Source organism: Condylura cristata, unplaced genomic scaffold (assembly GCF_000260355.1).
Source record: "Condylura cristata isolate star-nosed mole 26May11 unplaced genomic scaffold, ConCri1.0 scaffold00006, whole genome shotgun sequence".
NCBI classification, from domain to species: Eukaryota; Metazoa; Chordata; class Mammalia; order Eulipotyphla; family Talpidae; genus Condylura; species Condylura cristata.
In genome coordinates, this window is record NW_004567107.1 from 66,536,705 (window position 1) to 66,558,796 (window position 22,092).

The following is a 22,092-nucleotide window of genomic DNA, read 5'->3' on the forward strand; positions in this document are numbered from 1 at the left end:
ATCTAGAAGAAAGCTCAGGAGAACAAAATGCTTGGGGACAAATTCATTTCTGTTAAAAATTACATGTGTTCAAGAGAATGTAATCCAATATGTTTTTGAGTCCTTCACATTTGGCTCATCAAAATGTTTTGGCGAGCCAAGCTCACAAAGCTTGTTAAATCATTTTTCAAGGCAGGAAACCATTTTGGCCAGAGTTGGTGGATTCTAACCCCAGGAGGACCAGGTTCATGTTAAGACTCAGAATCTCAAGGTGTTTGCAGGCTCTCACTTGGCAAAATATGATTGTCCTGCAAAGATATATCAGGAGAAAGAACAGCTATATTTCACTTGGGCAGTTTTGGGGGGGGATGAGAATAGTTACTGTGGGAGACAACAGAGCATTTGAGCTTTGGAGCATCACCTATACTGTGCAGTGAGTCAAAGAGTGCAAATGGACTTTAATTAGTCTGCTGAGTAAGTTAAAATTTCCCTGTAATCAGCTCTCTCTCTCTCTTTCGCTTTCTCTCTCTCTCTCTCATGAATGGCAAAGATTCTTCCATCACCTCTGAGTCCCTGCTTGCAGATTCATTTTCACAGCTCTGGCACAGTCTGGCAGCCCCCATGAGTGTCGACCTCAACTGAAACCATCTTCCTTCAGTGTATTGATCACACACAGGGATCCGTGCATCTGACTTAGAGGCAGTTGTGGCAAATGATGTGGGACTAAAAGCAGAGAGTAGGCATCATGTGTTGAGAAAGTGAAAATAATATGTAGAAGGAAAACCCACCAATACAGGTAAGCTGACAAAAGGTAAACCTAAAACATTAGGAAATGTGTTCACTAGTCCTCTCTCTGGCTTTCTTGAACATAACACTGGAATGAAAAGTGGAAGAAAAAAAGACCTGTTTAGGCTTTATCCAAACCATGGCAGAACATTTCATTACGGTGCTTCAACTAACTCCAACTCTGCAGTGCCTTCACCCCAAATAAATAAATCTCCTGGTGAGTAGCAAATGAGACCCATGTCTGGATTTCTGACTAAGCTGCTGGCTTACTTTCACATTTTGCTCAGTCAGTTCAGGTAAGCAAGCCAAAGCTGTTAATTAAAGAAGGAATGATTTATTTCATAACTTTTCTTTTCCCTTCAGGAAACATAACTCAACTCCAGGCGCAGCAAGTTTACCTCGCCCTATTCAATAAATTACACCCACCTCATTAATAGTTCATTAGGAAAGCTGGAAACCCCATGACAGAACCTCAAGGAAAAAAGGGGTCAGCCAGCTCTGACCGAGAAAGCACAGTGGGCCTGAGCCAATGGGCTCTCTGGCTGGCTCCCAGGTAGGGGTGCCTGCTTGGGTGTCAGCGCTGGCTCCCCTGTGTATTACAAGGACATTCTGTCCTGTACTAGTCTTGTGTAGTGGATCCGTCACTCACTTATTCTTTGTCAGAGGGAAGGGGCAACATTTCTTTAACCTTTATATACAATGTTATTCAATTACTTTTTCAAAAAGCTAAAATTCTATGAACAACATCTAGAAATCAGTAGTTCATCCTCAGGGCCTGAGTGTCCCTGTCAATGAATACATTGCCACAATGTAACCTTCCAGAACCTTTTCTGTTCCTTTTAGCAGAAGGGAGAATCTCCAAAACTCACACACAGTTGACTTAACCTTTCCATATATATCAACTGAAAGATAGCCAGCTGCTGCCAGCTCTCCTGGTACACTACCTATGCAAATCAGTTTATTGGTACAATGAAGAAGTAATATTTATGCAGTAAGAGCTCTAACACTAATATCATTTAAGGTACTTTAGAGTTTCTAAGCATTCCACCTAAGCATCTCATAGTTTAAAACTCTTGTTTCTCAGATGTTAATGTCCACACATATTTCCTGTGGCTCTTGTTTAAAGAAACATTTTGAAAAGTCTGAGATGGTGCCTAAGAATATATATTTCAACTAAGCTCCCAGGTGCTATAAATACCACTGGTTCATGGAGCATTTTCTGAGTAGTGCTGGAGTAGGAAAAATCCCCACCATCATGAATTGGCTAACAGATCTGAGTTTGAAAACCAAACAGTAGTGCTTGTCATGTTCTTCTTCCTGCAAAACCATCTTCTAGAGCAGGAGTTTGCACATTTTTCTCAAAAGTTTCAGTAAATATTTGTTTTTCTGGTCATTTAGTTTCTATGGACGACACTGCCCAAAAGTAGTCATTGAAAAGATAAAAACAAATCGGTGTACCTATGTTACAATAAAAATTAACTTATAAAAATTAGCCGTTGTCCTTATTTGGCATATGAACTGTAGCTGCCAACTCCTACTATAGAACAATGGCCTTCAGCTCTCTGGGTGTACATAGAACAGTTCACCTCCATGGGACACATATGTTTATTTACAAGTTTTACATATTCATTAGCTCTGGAGTGGCACTTAAGAATTTGCACAAAAGTGATCATAAGTGGGATCTTGATAGTCTTTGGAATTCTGGGACATGAGGCTATAATATACTTAAAACTGATAGTAAAGAAAGCAAAGAAAGTATGGAGAGTTAAAGAAAGTAAAAAGAATTATTTTACACAAATCAGGTGGCAGGTAGCCACTCTGCCCCCTTTTGGCTAACAGTCCTACTTGCCAGGTGCTCCAGTGGGCATTCCACAAGTAACGTCTTCTGCAACGCTCACACAGTCTCCCCTCCCCCTCCTCCTCCTCTTCCTCCTCTTCCTTCTCTCACCTTGCTCTTAAGAGCTGTTGATTACACCATCTTCAAATTCTGATTATTTGCTTTATAGTGATACATTATCACTATATAGTAATGTCATATCAATGGAAAATCCCACTGATTATAGAGAATGGGTTTAAAATAGATCCATGCAAACCCTGCAAAGAGTTGCCAATATAGATAATGGTAATATTAGATCAAGATGGAGTGACAGCTAATTTTAAATATGTAATTGGTTTCCTTAAAGACATTGCCTATTGGCTATAAAATATGTCAAGAATTTTCACTCATCTCAAAATTCTTGTGTTGAAAACCCATTAAAAAAAAAACATAGATACCAGGTGTTTATGTTATTTCTACATAAGAAGACTTTTATTTGTAAGGTTAGTTGTTTAATACTGAACACTTGCTGTATATTCTTATAGACCTAAATCAGTAGTAGCAGAGATTCTGTCCACATACTTCAGTAAAAAGTAAAGGTTTAAATATATATTGGTGGCCCTCCCTGATGGCGCAGCGGGTTAAAGCACAGCACTAAGAATCTGAAATCACTTCCGCATGAGTTCGATTCCCGCCTGCCCCGGAGGTGACCACATGGCGTGGCAGACTTCTCCTGACCTGCCCGCTGCTCCCCTCAGCAGTGTACTTCATAGATCTGCCTGTTCTGCTCCCCACTTTGTCTCTGGTGAGGCCTCTCGCCGCCCCTGAGCCTCTGGCCTGTACCCCAGTTCTGTATGCACAAATAAATCTTTAAAAAAAAAATATATATATAGGTATTTGTTTATAAAGAACGTTTCAAAATTATAATTCATGGCTCCAAGGTTTAAGTGTGCAGAGAAGCTTACTGAGAGATGGAAAGCTTTTCTTTTAAATCTATGGCACATCAGGGTAAATATATAGCTATATGTACAGTAGCATTGATATTCACAATGGCATTTCTGTAAATAGTCTTGTTAAGTTCATCATTAGCTATAAGTGAAGAATGAAATAATTTTTTTCAGTGAGAAGTTTTCTTGGGAATGTGTCTAAAAAATGAGATGAGAAGCTACGGTGATAAGATTCATAGTATGAATTAAAAAGCAAAAGATAATATCTGAAATATGCTCTTAAACATTCTCTATTTTCCTGAGAAATCTAGGTAACATGAGGCTTTAGACATTAATAATACTTAAAATGAAGCAGATTTCAGCATTTTTCTAGAAATATAAGTTCTAGCCCAATTTAAAAAATAATTAATATACTTGTGAAAAATGTTTATTTTTATATAGTGGAGTTGGAGTGTAGGCCAGAGGTGCAGGGGTAAGAGGATTCACCAGAGACAGAGTGGGGAGCAGAACAGGCAGATTGACTGAAACACACTGCTGAGGAGTGAGACAGCAGCAAGTGAGACAGGAAGGAGAGGCCTGCCATGCCATGTGTTCGCCTCCTTGCTGGGGATTGAACTATTGCTGCAGTGGCTGTGGCTAGCTTCATAATGCTGCTCTCTAAGCCATTATGTCACAGCGAGGGCCCTGGGGGAGCCTAAATTTATATACTATTTTTTTAAAAGATTTATTTATTTATGCATACAGAACTGGGGTACAGGCCAGAGGTGAGAGGATTCTTCAGAGACAGAGTGGGGAGCTGAACAGGCCAACTGAAAAAGTACACTGCTGAGGGGAGCAGTGGGCAGGTCAGGAGAGGTCCTGCCGTGCCATGTGGGCCACCTCCGGTGCAGGAATAGAACTTGTGCTGAAGTGGCTTTAGCTTCTTAGTGCTGTGCTTTAACCCGCTGCGCCACAAGGGAGGGCCCAATATTTATATACTTTTAATGTAAAATTCACAGATTGTGTTGCCCTACTCATATAGTTATTTTACTAAAATTTAAAAATGTATGATCTTACTTTAAAATATTTTGTATAGACTTACCTCAAAAAAGGAATCAAAGATACAAAATCAGTTTACAGAAAGATAAAATACATTCACAGTGAAGAGTGATATCACAAATAGATTGCCCTTCATTAGTGAACATATAATAATGTATGTTTTTGCATAAATTTTGTATGTTATGCACTTAATGAAGTATTGTATTTCAAAAAAGGTATGAGATATAAAGCACAGGCAAGCTTAATCTAAATTCCATGAAAAAATGACTCATTATTAACACCAAAACACTCGCATGATTCTATGATAGACTTTGTGTGATCAACGAAAATATAAGGCATTTATAAATAATACCTCCCCCTTTAAGATCTCTATACTAGGGCCCTCCCTGGTGGCACAGCGGGTTAAAGCGCAGCACTAAGAATCGAAAGCCACTTCCGCATGAGTTCTATCCCTGCCTGCCCTGGAGGTGACCACATGGCTTGGCAGACCTCTCCTGATCCTCCCGCTGCTCCCCTCGGCAGTGTACTTCGTAGATCTGCTTGTTCTGCCCCATACTCTGTCTCTGGTGAATCCTCTCACTGCCCCTGCAACTCTGGTGTGTACCCCAGTTCTGTATGAATAAATAAATAAATCTTAAAAAAAAAATCTCTATACTAAACTATCTTGAGTTTAGTTCCTTGGCACAACAATCAAAATTGTCTACCTTCCTTTCATAATTTATAAATTCTTATTGTAACAGGAGAGGAATTATTACTACCATAATAATTTCCTCCCACAATTTTAAATGAATTTTAAAATACTTAATCTATATTATTTATTTTTACATAATTATTTTTAAACTTTGTTTATTTTTGCATGGAAGAACTGGGATGTTAGTTCAAAGATGTGGAGGGTGAATCAGAGACAGAATGGGGTGAAAACAATATATCCATCTACTCTGCCATATCAAAGCTTGAATTTACTCAAAGCAAATGAGGAGCTGAAATTCATTTGCAGGGAGTTAATTTAGAAAGTAAAACACAACACAACAAAACAAAAACAGACAATTATAAACCAGAGATACCCTACAGGAGATGGGGATAGGGAAGGTTCAGAAGGAGGGAGGAATATGGGAGACTATGGTGATGAAGGGTGGGTGGAGTGGGAGAGGAGGGAAGTAAATACTGTTTGAACAATAATGTAAATATATAAGTAATTTTTTTAAATGAACAATAACGGAAATATATAAGTAAATTTTTTAAATGTTAAAGAAAATGAGTACAAGGCATACTTTGGTGGGTAAGTAAGAAAGAAAACAGAAGAAACTGACAAATCTTGCTTCACCAAGAGCATCAGAGCTTACCAAAATAAAGAACTCCGGGAAATGGTACAGCACCACTCTTAGAGTTTTCACTGCAGAGCAATTAAGGAACAAGAGAATTTAAACTTTATGTCTTGGTAGTTCATGTCATGTGTGAACTTGGCTAAATAAGGGTAATTAGAGATGTGGTCAAATACCAGTATAAATATTATACTGGACTGGTTTTCTGTTTTAGATGTAATGAACATTCAAATAAGTATACGTTGAATAGAGCCGATCACACATCAAAATGTAGGTGGGCCTCATCTAATCAGCTGAAGGTTTGAAAAGACAGACTGCCAGCAGCCTGTCTTTGGACTCAATTTACAACATCAACTCTTCCTTGGCTCTTCAACCTGTTAGAATGCTCTGCATATTTCAGACTTGCCAGCCCCTAAAATTATGAAAGCCCAGTTCTAAATCTATTTCTCTCCCTTACTCCCCTCCCCCACTTCTCTGTCCCCACACACATAGTAATACCACACCCTATTGCTTCTATTTCTGAAGAATTTTGACTAATAGGGATTCTAGTCACTCAGTTGTTGAGGGTTTCTTTAAGGAAGTTGCGCGAGTTTGCAGTGAAGTAAATGAAGGGATAAAGGCAGTTTGCCAGGTATGAAGTCCAAATGACCAGTGTTTGGAAGCAGTGGCCCATGGGGTCAGTGGTAGGGTCTACATGGAGAGTGCTATAAATGATTTGAAAATGAAGATCAACACTTTTTTTTTCCTAATTTTCAAACCCCAAAAAAAAAAAAAAACTGGCCAAAACAAAAGAACAACAAAACAAGAAGAAAAATAAAACAACCGGAAAAAAAAAAAGGTTGGCTAAGATTGCATGAGAAGGCAAGAACTAGAAATACTTAATTGTAGGACTCATGCTAGAAGTATTATAATACTTTTGAAGGTAGACAATAATATATTAAGGATGCAAATTATAAACCTTAGAGCATCTGTTAAAAAATAAAAGATAAAATTTATAAAGCAGTGGTGGATAAAATTGTACACAGAAACCAATACCCAATTAATTCACAAAAGACAGAAAAATTGTTTTTTTGGAGAAAAAGGAATACATGAGACTTACAAAAACTAACAATGGAAATGATAGATTTTAATTCAATCCTATAAGAGAGTATATGAAATTAAAACAGTCTAAAAAGCACTTTGAAAAGGCAGAAATTCACATCAAAAGAAAAAGAAAAAATAAATTAGATTTCAAAAAAATTTTAAAAAATCCAAATCTTCATATAACATCATCAAGAAAAGTATGTCACAGAGTGGGAGAAAATATTATCTGCAAATCGTATTTCCTATAATAAAGGCCTATGTTCAGAATATATAAAGAACTCTTGTAACTTAATCATTAAAAAGATGAATGACTGAAACTTAAAAATTTAGCGTAAGATTTGAATAGACATTTATCCATAAAAGATATGTAGAAAAACCAATAAGCACATGAACAGATGCCCAATATCATTAGGAAAATGAAATTAAGACCACAATGAGATATACAGCTTCATACACATTGGATGGTTGTAACCAAAATGATAGATGATTACCACTGTTGGCAAGCATAAGGAGAATCTGGAACCCTTGTAGATTGTTTATGGAAATGCAAAATGGCATAGTTATTTTGAAAAACAGGGTGGAAATTCCCCAAAATATTGAACATAGAGTTACCATATGACCCACTAAATCCACTTCTAAGTGTATAACCGTGAAAATGAAAACATATGTCCACTTAAAAACTTCTACAAAAATGTTCATAGCTATACTAGTCAGAAAAACTCCAAAGTGGAAAGAATCCAATGTTAATTAATGAATAAAGAATGATGAATGAATAAAGAAGAATGAATACATAAAATTTGATAGATACATACAATGCATATTATTTAGCAATTAAAAATTTCATGTACTGACTGAACTACAGTGATGGTACATGGGAGGTTTGATGATGGGAAGCCCAAGGGGATTGCAACTGAGATGGAAAAATGCACAAAATGACATAAAAATAAACTATGAAATAGGTAAAAAAAAAAAAAGAACATGCACTGAGATGGAAAAAGGCACAAAATGATGTGAGCATAAACTACTATATTATTAAAAAAAATAATAATTAACATTTAGAAAAAAGTACATGCTACAGTATTGATGAATCTTAAAAACCTGATAAAGAAGCTGGTCATAAAAGACCATTTTATATTAAGATTTCAGATAAGCAACTATAAAATCATAAAGCGACTAGTGGGGCCATAGGACTTGTGTGTGAGGAGTGACTACAAATGTCTGCAGGTGTCTTTGAGGAGGTAATAAAAATATTCTGAAGTTGGACTGGTGATGGCTACATGAGTATGTAAATATAATAAACTCCATTGACCTATATACTCTGAGTGGGTACATTCTAAGGCATGTGAATTATATCTCAATAAATTAATTTTCCATTAACTTAGAACAGTATAGCGGTTTCTCAAATAATTAAAATAATTAGGTATTATTAGTAATTAATAATTCAAATAAATTATTTTGCAAATAATTAAAAATAGACCTATCATATGATCCAATTCCACTCTTGTATATCTATTCAAAGAATGTGAAACACTAATTCAAAGGAATAGATGAACTCCTATGTTCACTGCAGTACTATTTACAATAGGTAAGTTATAAAACAACCTAAGTGCCACTAGACAAATAAGTAGATTAAAACATGGCATATGGCTTCGAGTGTGGCACGGGGATTAAATTCTCACAACTATCAAGTTATCGCCCGCCACTATGGCAGGACTTTGATCCCTAGCCAGGAAGCTGACCCACATGGCACAGCAGACTTCTCCCCTCAGCAGTGTATTTCAGTAGATCTCCCTGTTCTGCATCCCACTCTGTCTCAGGTTGAATCCTCTTACCTTCTGCCCCTCTAGCCTACATTCCCTTTCTTGTATACATAACCAACCAAACAAACAAACAAAAAAAAAATATGTCTTTTAAAAATTTTAAGTGTGGCATATTTACACAAGGAAATACTACTTGATTATTAAAAAAAAATATGAAAGCTTCAGTTTGTGACAACATGGATCTGGAGGGGGATTATGCTAAGATTAATAAATCAGAAGGAGAAACATAAATACTGGTTGATTTCACTCATATGTAGCATATCAAGAAACAAAGGAACAGGCAAAACTAAGCCAAATTTCCTCTAGAATTATGGCTACCAGAAGGGGAGGTAGGGGGTGGAGAGTGATGAAGGAGGAGACCCAATGGACTATGGGGGAGGAATCTAGTGCTTTGGTGGTGGGTGTGGTGTGGTAAATGCATCTGAGAGATGTGAACCTGTACCTCTAGCTCATATACAGTGTGGGAAACCATTGTTATTCCAGTAAAAATAATAAAATTAAAACTAAATTTAAAAAGACTGTCAGAGTGGTTAAAAGGGCAAGGTCAACTGCCTGTTTTCTATGAGAAAACATTGAAATATAAAGAGATAAAGTGGAGAGAGGTGGTATTGCCATGGTAAACAAGGAAAAGAAGGTGTACAACTTGTATCATATACTAAAAAGTCCATCCTTTGAATATCGCCCCAAAGGGCAGCCTTATTATATAAAAAAGGAAAGAAGACCTTGAGCAGACACAAAGGGACAGGAGGAAGAACGGCTGAAGCATTTAGCTTTCATCCTGAGGGATGTAGGGATTTCACAGAAAAGTGGTTAAGCAAAACAGTAAAGCAGCACCAGGAGGGATTCCGCTGTGGGCCAAATACACTCTTCTCACTCAGCCCTGCTGTGTGACGGAGGAGTGACTCACTCCGTCTAAGGGGCTTCCCTTAGAAGAAGAGCTGCTTTCACTTAGTCTTGACCATAGCAATTAGTGACAAAGTTTAGAAATGTGCCATCTGCACTTTATAGCCTGGACAGTAAAGTCCATGTAAAGTCAGAGGCACAGAGATTAAGTAAATATTTGTTGATTAACTCTAGATATTTGTGTACCTGCTACATGATGAAAATCAAATCACACACTTTCATGGAAGCAACATTTGACTCTGACTCAGGCAGGGGAATTTATAAATATTTTACTAATATATAAATTAAGTAATTCCAAGTGTAGAAAATTACCAAAAAGAAAGCAAATAGGGTAAGGACATAACTATGTGATTACTTTTGGTTAGACAGTGGCAAGCATTAAAATTATTGTGCAAATTGAGATATTTCTAACAAATAGAAGACACACACACAAATAGAAAGATAATCCCTGCTCATGGATCAAAAAATTATCATAAAAATGGCCATCTTAGGCCCTCCTGGGTGATGCAATAAGTTAGGACTCAGAACTGCAAACAAGACACAGCCTCTTCAGTGAGTTTAGTCCGCTGCCACAGAGATGATCCACATGGAGCGGCAGACCTCTCCTGACATGACCGCTGCTCCCCTTAGCAGTGTACTTCGCTAATCTGCTATTCTGCTCCCCACTTTGTCTCTGGTGAAGCCTCTCGCCATCCTTGTACCTCTGGCCTGTACCCCAATTCTGGATGCATAAATAAATAATTAAAAAAATAGGCATCCTACTAAAAGTAATTTATACTTCATTGCAGTTCCAATAAAAATTGCAATGTCATTCCTCAAAGAAATAGAGTAAACATTGATGAAATTTATATGTATCCACAAGAAATCATAGATAGTGAAAGCTCTCCTGACTAAAAGGAAGGATTACACTCCCAGGCCTAAAACAATACAACAAGGCTGACAAAACGGACGCACAAACCGATGGAATCAAATTGGACGCCCAGACAGAAAACCACACATTTATGGTCGACTAATCTGTGACAAAGGAGCAAAGGAAAGCCTCTTTCGTAAACAGGGATGGGAAAACTGGACTGCAACATAGAAAAAGTTGTATCTAACACCATATACAAAATTCAACACCAAATGGATAAAATACTTAAATGTAAAGCCTGACACCACAAAAATGTATAAGAAAACATAAGCAAAACACTCCATGCATAAACTTCACAAAGGTCTCTGAGGTTTTGTCTCCAGAAGCAAAGAAAATAAGATAAACAGCTGGAACTATATCAAACTAAAAGCTGCTATACAGCAAAAAAGACAATAATCAAAACAGACATTCTACTGAATGGGAGAAAATATTTGCACACATACAACATAAGAGGAACTGGTATGAAAGATCTATAAAGAACTTACAAAACACAATAAAAACAAAGCAAACAACTTGTCAAAATATGGGCAAATAGCTAAAAAGACACTTCTCCAAACAAGAAAGGCAAATGGCTACGAGGCATGTGAAAAAAATGTTCAATATTGGTTATAATCAGAGAAAATGCAAATCAAAACCACAGTGAAATACCATGTTACTTCAGTAAGAATGGCCCCTATTAAAAAAAAAAAAAAGAAGTTACAGATACTGAGAGGATGTGGCAATAAAAGGGCCTTCTTACACTGCTGGTGGGAGTGTTAATTCATCCACTATGGAAACCTGTTGTGTTTCCTCAGAACACTAAAACTGAGTCTACCTTGTAGAACTCTAAAACTGAGTCTACCTTGTGATGCAGAGATTCCATTCCTAGGAATCACCCAAACGACACAAAAATGCCACCTGGAAAGGAAACCGGCGCTCCTATGTTTACTGCAGCTTTATTTACATTAGCCAAGATATGGAAAAAACACAAGTTCCCCAAAATAGATGAATGGATCAAACAGTTGTGGTATATTTCTACAATGGAATATTACTTCGAGATACAAAAAACAAACAAACTCCATTTGCAACATGAGAGGAGCTGGAAGGGATCATGATAGCTGAAACGAGACAGGAAAAAGGTAAACACCTCATGGCCTAACTCATGTGTGGAATATAGAGAAACCAAACAAAAGGTCAAGAAAAAGTCAAAGCTAGAAGCAAACAGTAGAACTGCAGCATACAGGAGAACGAGGGAGGAGCTCAAAACAGGGGAGTAAAGACACAAAGGGAGACAGTGAGGGGTCACCCAGGAGGTAAGCTGGCAGGAAGACTACAATGATATTAGAAAAATAAATTTATAAAATCTTAATAAAAATTAAATTTTAAAGTTTAATGTTTTATTAAAATAACATATCCATATTGATTAAATCAAATTAAAAACTGTTTCATTGTTTGAATTTTTAAAAAGGCATCCTTGGAAATACGTTTTTTTTTTTTAAGATGTATTTATTTATTCGTACAGAACTGGGGTACAGGCCAGAGGTGCAGAGGCAGTGAGAGCATTCACCAGAGACAGAGCGGCGAGCAGAACAGGCAGATCCACGAAGTACACTGCTGAGAGGAGCAGCGGGCGGGTCAGGAGAGGTCTGCCTCGCCATGTGGTCACCACCGGGGCAGGCGGGGATCAAACTCATGCAGAAGTGGCTTTAGCTTCTTAGTGCTGTGCTTTAACCCGCTGTGCCACCAGGGAGGGCGGGAAATACGTTTTTAAGTTATAGAAATACATCTCTATTTCTGTTGCTACATTGTGAACCATGTTTTTATGGCATCTTGTTACTTTTATTCCCACAAATACCTGTAATTCTCTAAAATTTACTTTTTATTATGAGTAAATTAGAAATCATTGACAGTTCAATGACTCTTATCCATAGATGATTATATTTTAATTGAGGAATAAACTTTTCCTTAAGTAAAGGATGTTTTCAATTCCATTGTTTTTATTAAGGATAACGTAGAGGGAAATGTGAAATTAAGAAAAATGCCCTGTGGCCACTTAGGCAGAGGGTGCATGACCTCAGCATGAGAATATATGTGTTAAACATCCATATTTTCCTAGCACTCCTAGATTATTTAAGTCACAGATCTCTAGGAGATTTTCAAATGAAAAGTTCTGAAGCTCAAGAGCCGTATCTTGTTGGACAGGGAAAATTAGAAAGACCTGTGCATATAGATAGGGAAGAGAAGAAAACTGCCTGAAACTTTATTCTCTGAAATGGGAAAAAAAGGATGAAACACTGGGGGGAAAGAGGGTAGATTATTGATGGGGACTGAACAGTCATACTTCTGCAGGTGATATAAGGCACCTTCCAGACTTAAAGAGAGGGGGCCAGGTGAGGGAGAGCACAATTGTATTTACATTAGCATTCTGTAAAGCTGGTCTTCAAACAGAAGCAGTGGATGATATTAACAGACTTCTCAAAGCTTTCTTTGCCATCCCTTAGACCTACTGACTTAGGATTTTCTGATGCAGGGTGAAGATTGGAAAGTTTATTTCAATTATAGACAATGAGGTTTGTGAATGATGAAACTAAAGTTTAGGATGTTGATGAATACCTCAGTACTCTCTTGAGTTACTTGAGTTATTCATATTTTACACACAAGGGTGGGTTCATGTCATTGATTCATGAATATATTTGCATTTTGATCACGTCACAAAAGTCTATGTCTTAGTTTATGAACTCATTTGATCACATGAAAGATCTGCGACCCTCATTAAACTCACACATTTCCAAATTAATCACCTAGGAATTCTGACCGAATGGTGTTTTGGAACTGTGCAGTTCATACATTGTTCCAGTTGATGCTCATGGTCAAGCAAGGTTGGGCAACATTGCCTTAGTCGAAGTCTTTTTTTTTTTTTTTCCTATCTAAGAGTACTTCAAAAGTAAAGGGCAAGCAATTCCCATTTGAAGAAGCAAAATAATACCCAAAGTCTTCCAGATGTTTCTGTGTTTACTAAGTGAATTCAGGCTTCATTAACTGCCTTGTTTTCATTTATGCCACTGAGTGAATTAAGTATGCACATAAAAAAATACTGTGCAGGTAAGTTAATGAAAATTGTCTCTTAGGTTATTAAACAAACAAACAAAAACAAAAGGAGAATATAAGAATGGTAGGGAGATGGAGGAAACCAGAAATTTCTAAACTCTTCTTTTAAAAGGTACTTAGAAGAAGTTTTTATAAATGTAACATAATATTAAAGTTTCTTTGTTTGATATAATTGCTCATTTTTCTTAGAGAGTAATAGCTCTCTTCACTCTTGTATAACTTATTACCTAATCACAATTAAATAAGAAGTCCATTAATCTTTCTCAAACTTTAACTGTTTTACTCTAAGCTTCTTCCTCTCTACCAATATGCATTTGGGAATTGACTAATGTATCCATCTCCAATGAATCTAGTCAATTCTGGGTTAAATATCAAATATTCAACTAAAGGAGTTTAGACAACAAAGGAAGCCATGATACATGAGTCCTTAATTTTCTGAGAGCGACCATCAGCTCCTTGGGGGAATTTATCCCAAACTTCATTCTAATTTTTTTCCAGCTACTGAGTTCACATGCATAAGTTTGGAGAGGATGGGAATACAATAATTCATCACTAGTGAAGACAAAAACATTATGCATAAAGTAAGTACTTGAGACCCAGTCAAATTTGTTAGTTGTCAAATATTTGACAAAACACCAAAATATTGTCACCTCGAAAACATCCTATTACTTGCAACTAGTAACAACATATTGGATTATTTTAAACATAAATTAACATGCAATGGATATACAGACATTTACTCCAGACATTCTTCCCACGACACAAAGAGGTTGTGCCTTTGACATCAACTGTGTTTGAAGGCTACATCAATTAGTTTTCTACAGAAACTAATCTTAGGTTTAGGATTCTATGATGTTTTTCCATCTTCTTTTTTTTTTTTTAAAGATTTATTTATTTGTGCATACAGAACTGGGGTACAGGCCAGAGGTGCAGGGGCAGTGAGAGGCTTTACCAGAGGCAGAGTGGGGAGCTGAGTATGCAGATTGACAATGCACACTGATGAGGGGAGCAGCGGGCAGGCCAGGAGAGGTCTTGCCATGTGGTCACCTACCTCCGGGGCAGGCGGGGATCGAACTCATGCAGAAGTGGCTTTATAGCTTCTTAGTGCTGTGCTTTAACCTGCTGAGCCACCAGGGAGGGCCCAACAATCTTCTTTAAAATGTCCTTACATCCTTTCTCTTCTTCACAAACAATATTACTTACACATGTCCCATTCTTATGTATAATATCTTCTTTTCACAAATTGATGGTTTATAATTCAACTAAATAACAAATCAATAGAATATTTATGAGTGAGAGTGATGTGTGTGTGTAAAACAAGAAAAATAGAATGCACAGTATTTGAAAAGAGATGCTTCAAAACAATAATGAATTTATTGTTAACTCACAGTTATACAGTTATATTTAAGATATTCAGATACATTTGCCTAATGATATTATCTAACTTTTCTAGGTGGTGAGATTGTGGACATCATAAATTTTACTTCCCTTTTGTATACTTATGATTTTCAATTTTTCTAGAATTTCATATAAAGAAAAATAATTACTTATATTGAAACTAAATGAATATTTCCCTTGATTAACATTGCATATTTATATATAGGAAGATATGGTAAGTTAATGATGTAGAGAACTCTCAGTGTCCCACCCTTGAATTGCAGTATGCACAGGGAAAACGTTAGATGCTCCCTTGCTCAATGCTGATTATATTACCCACACATGTGGCTGGCCGCAACGTGCAGTATTGTCGGAGACAACAAAAGAGGCAACATGATTGTTTTCTCTTTAGGACGAAGAAAAAGAAAGTTGAGGATAGTGATAAGATGGTGGGTTAGGTAGAAGCGGAGTCCACATTCTCCCCAAATCATACCAAATCTACACCTAAATATGAAGTTAATTACACAAGCCAGATGTGAAACTGAGCAAATAGAGCTTCCACAACAAAGGGTGAAAAGGCAGCACCCACGGGCTAGCCCAGGAAGACAGCACATCGTGGGGCCTGGAGATGGGTGTAGGGTTCTGTCTGACTCCTGGCACTTAAACCTACAATCCAGTATATTAGAGACTGGGAGGACCCTGTAAGCCCCCTGTAGTGAAGGTCAGACTGAAATGAGAACAAGAAAACAAGAAAAGTAGATGATATGAAACAAGCACAATAAGTCTCCCAGCAGAGTAACCTGCCTTGGATCCAAGAGCAACACTTCTTAAGCATAACAACTGTCAGTTGAAGGGCAAGTACCAAAGATCTTTCCAGGAGAAACTGGGGACAGAGAATAGTAGGGAATAATCCAGATGACAGAGGGCAGAGGGGGAATTCAAACTGGCCAAGGATACTGGTCACTGTCTGAGTTCTTCACCTGTACACACAATCGCAAGACTACTTAGGTTCAGAGAACAATAATGGGATTTATTTAATCAATAAGGAAAAACAAAGAGTCACTGAGGCCATAAATGATGGTTTCCCTCACTCAAAGCTGCATGCAGTGTTTGGAGGCCTAAGCAAAAAATCTCCCAAGATGGCATCTTCCTGCCACTGAGGGCTTGGAGCGCTTAGCAACCAGATAATAGGTCTGGATCCAATGCACAAAGATAGCAGAAGGCACAACAGGAGGTACTCCCCGAAACTGCCAAGATGCGCCACGCTGAGCACCAGATAAGCCAAACTTAAGACAGCAGCTGCAGCAGCTGAATGACCTAACAAATGGCCACACTCTTGCAGCTCTGTAAGATGCCAGTTCTGGGTCCTTCCCTTCCAGGCTATAACAGCAACACAGTTGGGGATAGTTTCAGTTGCTCAGCTATCTGCCGAGCTTTATTCTTCTGAGGTTTGCCACTGAAGATCTCTCTATGTCCTTCAGAGGCCCACAATAGCCTTCTGGAAGATCAGCATGGGGCAAAAATGGATGATCCTGGAATCACTGAAAATGCTGAAAATCCCAAGCACTGAATGCTGGGGGTTGCTTTTGCAGTCCTTTATATTTCTTATCAGAGTTTACACCCCCACCGATACTTTGTTTACATCTCTCCTGAGGCTATCCATCCTCACCAGTGCCTTTGTGGGTGCTTTGTGTGTGTATATGTGGGAGGGGGGATACCACCTGTAGCAGTCTTTGGCTTCCCAAGTTCACAGAGTCAGAGTCACTGCCAGGCAGCAAGTTGGGACCTACTCTCTAATCAATCTCCCAGTGTGAATTCTGATGGGAGCCCCATATAACCTCAGAAGGTGTCCTACCTAGCAGGACTGAGGGAATACAATTGACTAGTAGACCAGCAAGCCAGGCTCTTGCTAACCCCTACCTGTTGCCAATATAACACAGTCCCCATCTCCAGAAAATACACTGCAAAACTTCCAGAGAAGAGCCAGCTGCCAGGGGGACCCTGTAATCTATGTTCCCTAGTTGTCCAGGGCATGCCAGACTCTACTCTGGTCGATGTATACATTCTCCATTTAGCCTTGCTTACCAGGACCCAACTGGTCTCCCAGCCTCACCAGTCTGCTCACTACCCACCTCTTTATTACAGCCCCAGGGTCCTGAGTGATGACATCCTATAGCTTTGTGCTGAGCCAGTTTCCCCAGCCCTCCAATCACAGCAGCTCTATCTCCCACAGTCTTGGTTCATAGTCTCCACTACCATATCAGAACCTGCTGCCTCTTCATGCATTGCCTGTGTTGCCAACATCACTGTGCCAACATCCTCACTGGAGCTACACCTGCACATGCTGTATATCCTGACCCCTAGGTGTGGTGTGAACCCCTGCCTCCTGAAGCATCATATGCCTTCTCGCACCTCTCACCTCATTAGCCTCCTGTAACACTCCAATACAAATAGTACCCAGACCTGCAGTAGACACAAGCCAGGCCTCCTTTACAGCCTCCAGTGGTGCTGCAGTGTTCCACTGGGCCCCACAAATAATTACAACAATTACTACTGCCAACAACCCCACTACCTCAGTACACCTCCTACAGCCGAGCTAGCTAGCTGAAGAGCCATTCTCCAGCAGCTAGTTGCCCTGGTGATATTTGGGGCTGCTGCAGGCCCAGACAACACCAATGCAACAAACCACCTAGACACACCATCACACGTACAGTAACTTCAAGCAGTCATGTGCCAAAGCTGGGCCAATACATAACCAAAAGTCACCCTCTGAGAACACATAACCAAAGGTTAGGGTTGACAGACCTACCCAACAGTGCTATCCAATACAGCAGGTATGTGGGTACAGCCCACAAAGGGGACACTTTGGAGTGACTAATTCAGAAGCCAGGAGACAGTCCTCTAAGATACCATGAGACTTTACCTGTAGAAGGCCAAATTCTTAGTGCTAGAATATGTAGAAATATTGCTTAAAACAAAGAGTGAACCTGACAAAACATGGAAAGAGATCATACTCCAAATGAAAGTATGAAAGTACATAACAAACTTCAGAGAAAAAAATCCTAAAGAAATGAAGATAAGCAAAGTCACTAAAGAATATTAAATGATGATGAAGATGCTCAACAATCTTGGGAGTGGGATGAATGAACTAGAAAAGCACAAATTATAGAATAAGGAATATAATGATAGAATTAAAAATATCATAGAGAGGTCCAACAGTAAACTGGACAAAAAAAGGAATGCATAAGTGAAGTGGATAAGGGAATCGGAAGACAATGGCAAGCCCTCAGAAAGAGAAGCAAATTAAATGAAGAATCAAGAAAAATAATGACACCTCAGGGATAGCATCAAGAGGGGTGATATTCATATGGGAGTCCCAGGGACAGAAGAATAAAAAGGACCATAAAAATATTTGCGGAAATAATAATGAGAATTTCCATAGTTGGGTAAGAAATCAGACATCCAGAGAGTTCCAAATAAGAGAATGAGCCTCACATGAAAAGATATTATACTTAAAATAAAAAAATAAAATAAAAATAAAAAAGAGCATCTTAAAAACAATGAGAGAAAAGTGTGTCACATACAAGGGAAATCATATACGTCTATCAGCAGATTTTTCAAAAGAAACTTTACTTGCCAGAGAAGAGTAGCATGACATACTCAAAGTGCTGGGGGAAAAATAGATGAAAAAGGAAACTGACCATGCACTAAAGGAAAACATCAAATCTTAAAGAAGGAGTAAAAAAGAAAGGAACAGGAGAGAACTGTGCATAAAAACAGAAATCAATTAGCAAAATCAATACACAAACATCAATTAACACATTAAATAAAACAACTGAACTCTAAAACCAAACGACATAAAGTGGCTGAATGGAAAAAGTGCCTGCATACAGGGGATATTAGAACAGATGAACATAAAAAAAAATATATTCACAGAGGCCCTCCCGGGTGGCTCAGCGGGTTAAAGCATAGCACCAAGAAGCTAAAGCCACTACAGCATTAGTTCAACACCCACTCCGGAGGAGGTGATCCACATGGCCTGGCAGACCTCTCCTGACCCGCTCGCTGTTCCCCTCAGCAGTGTGCTTGGACAATAGGTCTGTTCTGCTTCCCACTCTTTCTCTGGTGAATTGTCTCACCGCTCCTGCACCTCTGGCCTAAACCCCCTAGTTCTGTGTGCATAAATAAATAAATCTATAAAAAATATGTTCACAGAACATTTCATCCAAAAGCAGCAGAATATACATTCTCCACAACTACTCATGGAACATCCTCAGAGATGTTGGAACACAAAACAAATCTCAATTAATTAAAAAATATATAGTGATAACAAAAACCTTCTCATAGCATACAGTGTAAGGTTAGAAATCAACTATAAGAAGAAAATTGAAAAGGGCACAAATGTGTGATGAAATATGTTATTGAACAACAATTAGGTCAGTGAATAAATCAATGGAGAAATCAAATGTATTTAAAAATTAATACCACATACCAGAATCTTTGGCATGTAGTAAAATCAGTAATAAAAGAGATGTTGCTAGCAGTAAGACTAATCTCAAGAAACAAGGCAGAATAAACAATCTATCCTTATACATAAAGGAATAATAAAAAGAACAAATGAAACCCAAAGTTAGTAAAAATAAAGGAAATGACAAAAATCATAGCAGAACTAGATTTTTAAATTCTAAAATTTAATGAATCAAAGATCTGGTTTTATGAACAAAAAAGAAGATTCATATTTAAAATGAAAGATGAGACATTGTGGTGAAAACAAGAGAAATACAAAAGACAACTATGTACATCTGTATGTACATAGTTTGGGAAGCGTAGGGGAAATGAATATAGTCCTTAAAATGTTTAGCTTCCCAAGATTGAATCATGAAGAAACTGAGAATCTGAACAAATCTATCAAAAGCAAAGAAATTGAAATATTAATCAAAATCCTCTCAAAGGGAGGGGAATGCACTGGATTATGGTGATGGCACACGGGTGATTTGGTGATGGAAAGCCCATGGGATTACAACTGAGATGGAAAAATGCACAAAATGATATAAAAATAAACTATTATTTTTTAAAAAAGAATCCTCCCAGAAAGCAAAAGTCCACTATCAGATGGCTTCATTTTTTAATTCTACCAAATATTCAAAGAAGACCTAATACCTAGCCTTCTAAAGCTCTTCCAAAAATCCCAATAGGAGGGAACTTTCTTGCTCCTTTTATGAGGAAAATTAAGTAATACTGATATGAAGCCAGACAAAACACACAAAAAAGAAAATTGTTAACCACTTTCTCTGATAAACAAATGCAGATATCCTCAACAAATAGCAAACCAAATTAAATAATACATTAAAAATGTAATATAGCATAATCAAGTGGAATTTATTCAAGGCATGCAAACATGGTTGAATATATACAAATCTGCCTGTGTGGTTCATCAATAAACAGAATGAAAGATGGAAATAATATGACCTTCTCAATAGATGTAGAAAAATCAGTTGACAAAATTCAGCACCCATTTATGACTTAAAAAAAAAATCTCAGCCCTCCCTGGCAGAGCAGGGTGTTAAAGTACAGCACTAAGAAGCTAAATCCACTTCAGCATGAGTTCGATCCCAGCCCAGGAGGTGACCCACATGGCACAGCAGAATTCTCCTGACCTACCTGCTGCTCCCCTCAGCAGTGTACTTCATCGGTTAGCCTTTTCACTTCCTACTCTGTCTCTGGCGAATCCTTTTACCACCCCTGCACCTCTGGCATGTACCCCAGTTCTGTATGTATAAGTAAATGAATCTAAAAAAAAAAAAAAAACCTCTCAATAAAATGGTTGTAGAATGCACATCCATAAAGATAATAACGGATATATATAGCAAACACATGGTCAATCCTATACTCAATGGGGGAAAACTTGAAATTTTTTCCTCAAGATCAGAACACGATAAGGATTCGCACTTTCACCACTATTATTTAACTCAATAGTGGAAGTCCTGTCCACAGCAATTAGACAAGAAAGGGAAAAAAAGGTATCCAAATTGGAAAGGAAGAAATAAATGTCATTACATGTAAATGAAATAAAATATAAGGAAAACTCTAAAGAATTCACCAAAATTATTACAAAGAATAAATAAGTACAGTAAAGTTGCAGAGTAAAAAATAAACATGCAAAAATTCATTGTGTTTCTCTAGATAAAAAATGGACTAGAAGAAATAGAAATGAGGAAAATAGTATTAGCCATGATCCCAGAAAAAAAGCATAAATTACCTAGGAATAAATTTAACCAAGGAAGCAATGGACCTATAAATTGAAAACTATATAACATGTTGAAAGAAATTGAATAAGAAACAAACAAATGGAAAGATATTCTGTGCTTTTGGATAAATGAATTAATATTGCCAAAATGGTACTTTTACCTAAAACAGTATATATTCAGTACAATCTTTATTTAAATACTAGTGACATTTTATACAGGAAATAGAACCCCCAAAATGCTGAAATTTTTATGGAATCACAAAAGATTGTATAAACAAAATAATTCTGAGGGGAAAAAAGAATTAAAATGGAGCTCTGAGTTTAAACTATACTACAAAGCTACTGTAAACAAAGCATGGCATTGGCAATGGCAGTGGCATTAAACCAGGTACTTAGATCAATAGAATACAATGGAATTCTCAGAAACAAAATCACACATATATGCACAACTGAATTTATGATAATTTGTATGGCTCAACAATAAAATACACAACCTAATTAAAAATGAACAAGTATCTAATGAGGTATTTCATCAAAGATGAAATACAAAGGGCCCACTGACACATGAAATGATGTTCTACATCAATTATCATTAAAGAAATGCACTTCAAAACTACAATGAGATTTTACCTCACATGAGTTATTAAATGGCTATTATCAAAAAGTGAAGATATAGGCCCTCCCTGGTGGGACAGCGGGTTAAAGCACAGCACTGAGAAGCTAAAGCCACTTCCGATGAGTTCGATCCCCGCTTGCCCCAGAGGTGACCACATGGCG